This window comes from Erinaceus europaeus, chromosome 18 (genome assembly GCF_950295315.1).
Source record: "Erinaceus europaeus chromosome 18, mEriEur2.1, whole genome shotgun sequence".
Classification (NCBI taxonomy): domain Eukaryota; kingdom Metazoa; phylum Chordata; class Mammalia; order Eulipotyphla; family Erinaceidae; genus Erinaceus; species Erinaceus europaeus.
This window is the reverse complement of record NC_080179.1, coordinates 64,963,106-64,969,453: the sequence shown is the minus strand read 5'-3', so window position 1 is coordinate 64,969,453 and position 6,348 is coordinate 64,963,106.

The following is a 6,348-nucleotide window of genomic DNA, read 5'->3' as shown; positions in this document are numbered from 1 at the left end:
ACATAAAAATTTCTGTTTTCTGCAAAACACAATCACTCTCAACCAGGTCCACTTCTATCATCATGCAATAGGAGCTGAAAGCTGCCCCCCCCAATAACTCCAGAGTTTTAATCATTGATTCGTGGCTGTCTATCTATCTGGGTCACTTTTCAGGGGTAACCCAGCTCAAGTTCTACTTTGTGTTTTCCCTTCTGGTTTTATTTCTCCACTTATGTTTATCAGTGAGGTCACCCCCTATTTATCCTTCTCCTTCTGGCTTATCTTACTTAGCATGATTTCTTCAAGTTCTTTCCAAGATGAGGTGAAGAAAGCGAATTCATTATTCTTAATAGCTGAGTAGTACAACTTTCTCAGCCACCTACCCACTCCCGGACACTTACATTGCTTCCAGGTTTGGGCTATTACAAATTGTGCTGCTATGAATATATATGTTGATATACATGCTTGACTCCTTAGGATATATCCCCAGGAGAGAAGTTGTTGTAGGGAAAGCAGGTTCATTTTTAGCCTCTAAAAGTTCTCCAGACTGCTTTCCACAGGGGTTGGGCCAATTTATATACTCACCAGCAATGTAGGAGGGTTCCTTTGCTCCTACAACCTCTCCAGTATTTGTTGTTACTATCGTTTCTGATGTCTGACATACTCACAGGAATGAAGTGCTGTCTCACTTTTGTCTTTATTTGCATTTCTTAGACAATCAGTGACTTGGAGTATTTTTTTTATGTCTGTTGGACTTTTGGATCTCTTCCTTGGTGAATATTCTCTTCATATCTTCTCCTTGGTTTTGGATGGAGTCATTTTGTTGTTGTTCCTGCTGAATGTGGTGAGCTCTTTATAATTTTGATTATTAGCCTCTTGTCTGATGTATGACATGGAAAGATCTCTCGTGCTATAAGGAGTCTGTTTGGGTGGTGGTTTCTTTTGCTGCACATTTTTTTTTTCAATTTGATGTAGTCCCATTGGTTTATTTCTGGTTTTGTCATCTTTGAAATTGGATTTGAAGAAGTCTATAAAATTTAGATACTAAAGGATACTGCTAATTTTCTTCGAAGTATCTGGTAGTTTCTGGTCTAACATCCAAGTCCTTGATCCATCTGAAGTTTACTTCTGTTTCTAATGATTGTTTCTAGTGAAAAGTAGTTCAGTTTCATTCTTCTGCACATTTCAACCTAATTTTCCCAACACTACTTGTTAGAGACTCTCTTTTCTCCATTTAGTAATTTGGGCCCCCTTGTCAAATATGAGATATCCATAGATGTGGGAGCTTAAATACAGACGTTTTAAGAGAGATTACTCCACCCTGAAATCTGTAGGCACAGAACTAATGCTGGAGTGAGTGAGAGAACTGTATTGGGGGGGGGGGATTGACCAACCATCTCTTTCCCTAAAATTTAAAAGTTAATCCTGCATAATCTCCACAAAGTAATGAGGAGAGAGCATGATTTTCAAGAATTTTAAACTTTATTCAGGAAAATTGAGAGTATTCAGATTTAGGCCGAGAGAGAGAGAGAGAGAGAGAGAGAGAGAGAAGCCCCCAGAGCTCTTGCTCACATCTCTGTGGGAGGCTCACCTAGCAGAGAAAGCAAGAGAGCAAAAGATCCAAAAGCAGCTTGCTCACATGATGACCAAGGCAGAGAAAAGCCACACCCACAGGTCAAGATTCTAACACCCAAGCTCCACCCAGCCTTCACCTTTCCAAGCCATACCTGTCACCACTCCCATTTCCTGGGCAGCAGTGTTTGTGTCCTCTCCAGGTACCCCCTGTCCCTCAACAGAACATTTACAGAAACCATGGTTTCAGCAATGAGCCTGGTTGCAATATTTTTAAAGGCTGTTGTTTGACAGTAGAATTGGGAAATATGCCAAATGATATGTTTAAAGATGGGATTCACTCATAGGTGAATGTTTTTAAAAGATGTCACTTGGACAATGAAAACACACAGGGTAGAGCAAAACTCAACCCTGACTAGCAATGTCCCCAAGGAGACCCAAATGGCCTGTGGATGATAAGAACAAAGTAAATGAAGACAGTGGACTAACTGGAGGGGGGTGATCTTCAAAAAGACACAAGTCTTGAATAAATACAAAGAAATAATGGGTAGCAGCATGAGTCATTCCCACAGAGGTGATAATTGAAGTTGATGACTAGATGAAATTGCCAAGTGCTAAAAGAGAGAAGACTTCATGGACGATATCCTCAGACCACCACAAGCCTAAAGAAATAGCATAAGTTTTGTTCTATGAAGTAGATAGAAACAGGCTCTGAGTCTGATTTTTAAGAGTAGCAGTGCTTTGACCTGGGCGTTTGTTAATGATCTGTGAGATACTTGTTTTTGTCCAATGTCTCTATAACATCTTGATCACAAAAGGGAAGAGTAAGAATCTACCCTTGATTCCAAAAATGATAGTGGTATTTGATATATAGTATGGCTACTTGAAAAGAGAGAGAGAGAGAGAGAGAAACTATTTGCATGCCAAGGCATTGTACATATGTGATTCCACTATTTCCAGGCTATCATTTTCATTCATTCATTCACTCTTTCTTTCTTTCTTTCTTTTTTTCTTTTTCCCTCCAGGATTATCACTAGGGCTCAGTGCCAGAACAACTAATACACTGCTCCTGGCAGCAATTTTTTTAATTGTTTTATTTGATAGGACAGAGAGAAATTCAGTGGGGAGAAAGACAGACACCTGCAGACCTGCTTCATTGCTCAGTTTATGAAGCATTCTTCCTTGCAGGTGGGGCATGGGGGCTCGAACTCTGGTCCCTGTGCATGGTGATATGTGTGCTTAATCAGGTGCCCAACTGCTTGACTCCCTAATTTTCATTCTTTTTAATTCAGAGTGAAAGAGAGAGAGAGAGAGAGAGAGAGAGAGAGAGAAGAGAGAGAGAGAGAGAGAGAGACCAAAGTACTGATCCACCATCCATGTACTTACCCTGGTGCCATGACAGTCCCAGATGAAACTGCTGCTTGGAAGCATTACTTTCAGGTGCCCACTGATGTGCTCCTTGTTATTTATTGAGCATGTGTAGCTGTAACCAGATTCCTTCCTTTCCTTCAGTGGTTAGGTCATTAATACTCCTCCCAACCTCCAGTCCATTTACTTGGCCTGTAGGAGTCTGTTGTGGCATAATCAAGTGTAATAGGTACCCCATGCCACTTTAGATGTTCTGCCTGACTCGGGAACTTAGAGACTGCTCTACTCATGCCTTCTTGTATAAGATACTGAGTATCCCACCCTTAATAGTCTCAGAGTCAGAGATTGCTCACATCATGGTGACTCTGTGAGGAGGCATCTAGGAAGTCTGTTCCATTCTCTGATTTACTTCGACTTCACCAGGGGTTCTTGGAATGTGTCCTTGAGACTTGGCTCAGAAGGAGACAAGCTATATACCTTCCCAGATAATCTGCCTCCACTTACTCCTCATAACTTTTCATTATTTTTTTCCCTATTATTGCTTGGTCAGATTCAGATCTTCTTCCAACAACCTCCACAAATAAGATTTTTCAAAGTGTATTGATTATTGGCTTACAAGGCTAAAAAAAAAAAAAAAAATCTCTTCAGTATAACTTCCTACATCTGTATGTATATAAACCTCATCACTCCCACCACTCAATTCTAGTGTTTTTCCATTATCAAATTGGTCCATTTTTTGTTTTTCCTACCCCAATTACCTTTCACTTTGGGAATCATACTGATTTTTGCAAAGTTTAAAAGTTCTTTTTGTTTAGTTGATTTTCTTTGGTTATTTTTAGTTCACATATGAAAGAAAACATCCTGATACTGTCTTTCACATTCCAACATATTGAGGAAAAAAAAAAGTTCATTTATGTTTCTATATTCACCCTTTCCTCTATGTTTTATAAACTCTGTTTCTCAAAAATCTATAGAGTTGTTGTTGTTTATTGTATTTATATCATTTTAAAGTGGCGGGGAGGGAGAGAGAGAAACCAGATCGCTGCTCAGATCTGGCTAATAGTGGTGTTGGAACTGATCCTGGGACCTTTGCTGCTTCATGCAGGAGATGTTTTGTTTGTTTGATTTATATACTTATACTATCTCCTTAATCCACTCTCAATTTTTAAGGCAAATTAAAACCACATAGATTCATAACTGATTTTTTTCACCATCTTTAGCCTAGCTTATGCAAGACAAAGTCACTTTTTTAGTTTTTATTACATCTGTAACATGTAACAGAAACTCAGTTGTCTAGGAAGTAATTTAACAATTCAGTTATATGTGAAACAATGATATAAGCATAGGACTGATTTTTCTGTATCCTTGTATCCTTCAATCTATGAACTGAATTGTAAGGGGAAACTTTGCAGTGGAAGAATTAGAAGGGAAATTTATTGAAAATAAGAATCTTAATTATAAATAATTAGTAATTCTGGGGCCTGGTGGTGGCACATCTGGTTGAGTGCACATGTTACAATGAACCCAGGTTATTAGCACACTACTCAACTGTGGCTATTCATGGTGCTGGGAATTGAACCTGGCAATTCTCACTGTCTGAGTACTATGGCTATGATATCTCTTAATGGTAATATATATACATATATATATATATATATATATATATAGTTTATTTTTGCCCCATTTATTTATTATTTGTGGCTAGGGTGGCTGAGCTTCTGGTAGAGCACAATCCCTCTTTTTATGATGACTCAATTTCAAACCCCAGCATCACACATAACGGAGTGGTATTCTGGTCTCTCCCTTGGATTCCAAAATAGCTCACTTTCCCTTTTTTGTCTACACACAACCAAGGTTTGAGCCCTGCCCCCCATAGCACTGGGGGAAACTTTGGTGCTGTGGTCTTTTCCCCTCACTCTTTCTATCTGAAAAAGCAGAAAAAGAGTGAATTTCCAGCAATAGCAAAAACAAAAACCAAGCATTATCAACAATAAAGTGATTATGTACAACACTTACTCTAGGAAAGTTTCAAAACAGAGTCATATGGCACAGAAGTCTTAAAACAAAACATCTAGCATGTCCTCAAAGATTATACATTGCAGTGGGTAAAAATTGGTGTGTAAGTGAGAAATTATGATACTCTAACATTCTATTGAGATGATGTTGATGTTTTCCAATTAAGCATGGGTGTTAAAACTGTAAGACCAGCTGGTGTGAGCCTCTTGCAAAGATTCAAGTGGACTAAATAACTCATCAACATTTCAGAAGTTCTGATCATATTGAAGTATATTTAATTGTGTAAGAAATTATAAACATTGAATTATTTCAATCTGAGGTTTATAGATGATAGAGAACACACATTATAGGAATATGAAAGTAGTGGTGGAGAGACGATTGCTGTAAGGAAAATATAAATGCCACTCTAGAGTTCACTTGGGCCATAGAGGGATGCATGCATTGAGTGAGCTAAATGTAGGTTCTACAAAGAGGTTGTGATACAGAAGACATAGTGAATTTGCCAAAAAAAAAAAAAAAAGGTGTAGGAGTATAATAAAAAGATTGTATGGGAAATGAGTATCATAATAGATATCTTCAGTGAAGCAGGGTAATCTCTGAAACAACAGTTTCCACTGCTATCTAAATACAAGAATGCATAAGGTTTAGTCCTTCTACTCTTGGTACTTAGACCCCAAGTATTTAAAATAGTAGCTAAAGTCAGATAGAAAATAAACAGAGAGAGAAAATGTCAACCATCTACATCCTTCCCCCATTTTCCACTAGATCAATTTTAGTAAGAGTTTCATTTCAAAAGAACTTAAGACCATTTTTAGATAATAGTCATGTAAAAACACAGTCAATGCAAACTAAGAAAATAGACCTGTTTAGTTTTCAAATAGAGGAAGAACAAGACATCCAATCATTCATTTAAAGAAATAGTGGAAGCCAAAATAAACAAAGTACTTCAAAAGTCATGTCTTTGTTTAACTCTTCTTTGTTACAGTTGATGATGGTTATAGAAATGGGCATTCGGGAAGCTTTAAAAATCGATACACAGCAAAACCCTAGATTCCCCTGTCTATCAATACATTGTTTCAATTGAATTGATGAAAGAGGGTGGAGGTAGATAGCATAATGGCTATACACAGAGACTATCATGCCTGAGGCTACTAAATCCTAGGTTCAAACCCTGTACCACTATAAGAAAGAAATAAGGAAAGGAAGTAAGGAAGGTAGAAATTGATAGAAGAGTTTCAGTTTATAAATATAACAGTTATTTCCTGAATGTTCACACTTCAGAACCAGAAAGTCAGCTCAGCTTGTAGGATACAAGTCTTGTGTGAACATGGCACTATTTCTAGCCGTGATACCATGGGAGAAACTCAGTGCAATGATGTCTCTCCCACTCTCTGTCTTTCTTTTCTATGATTA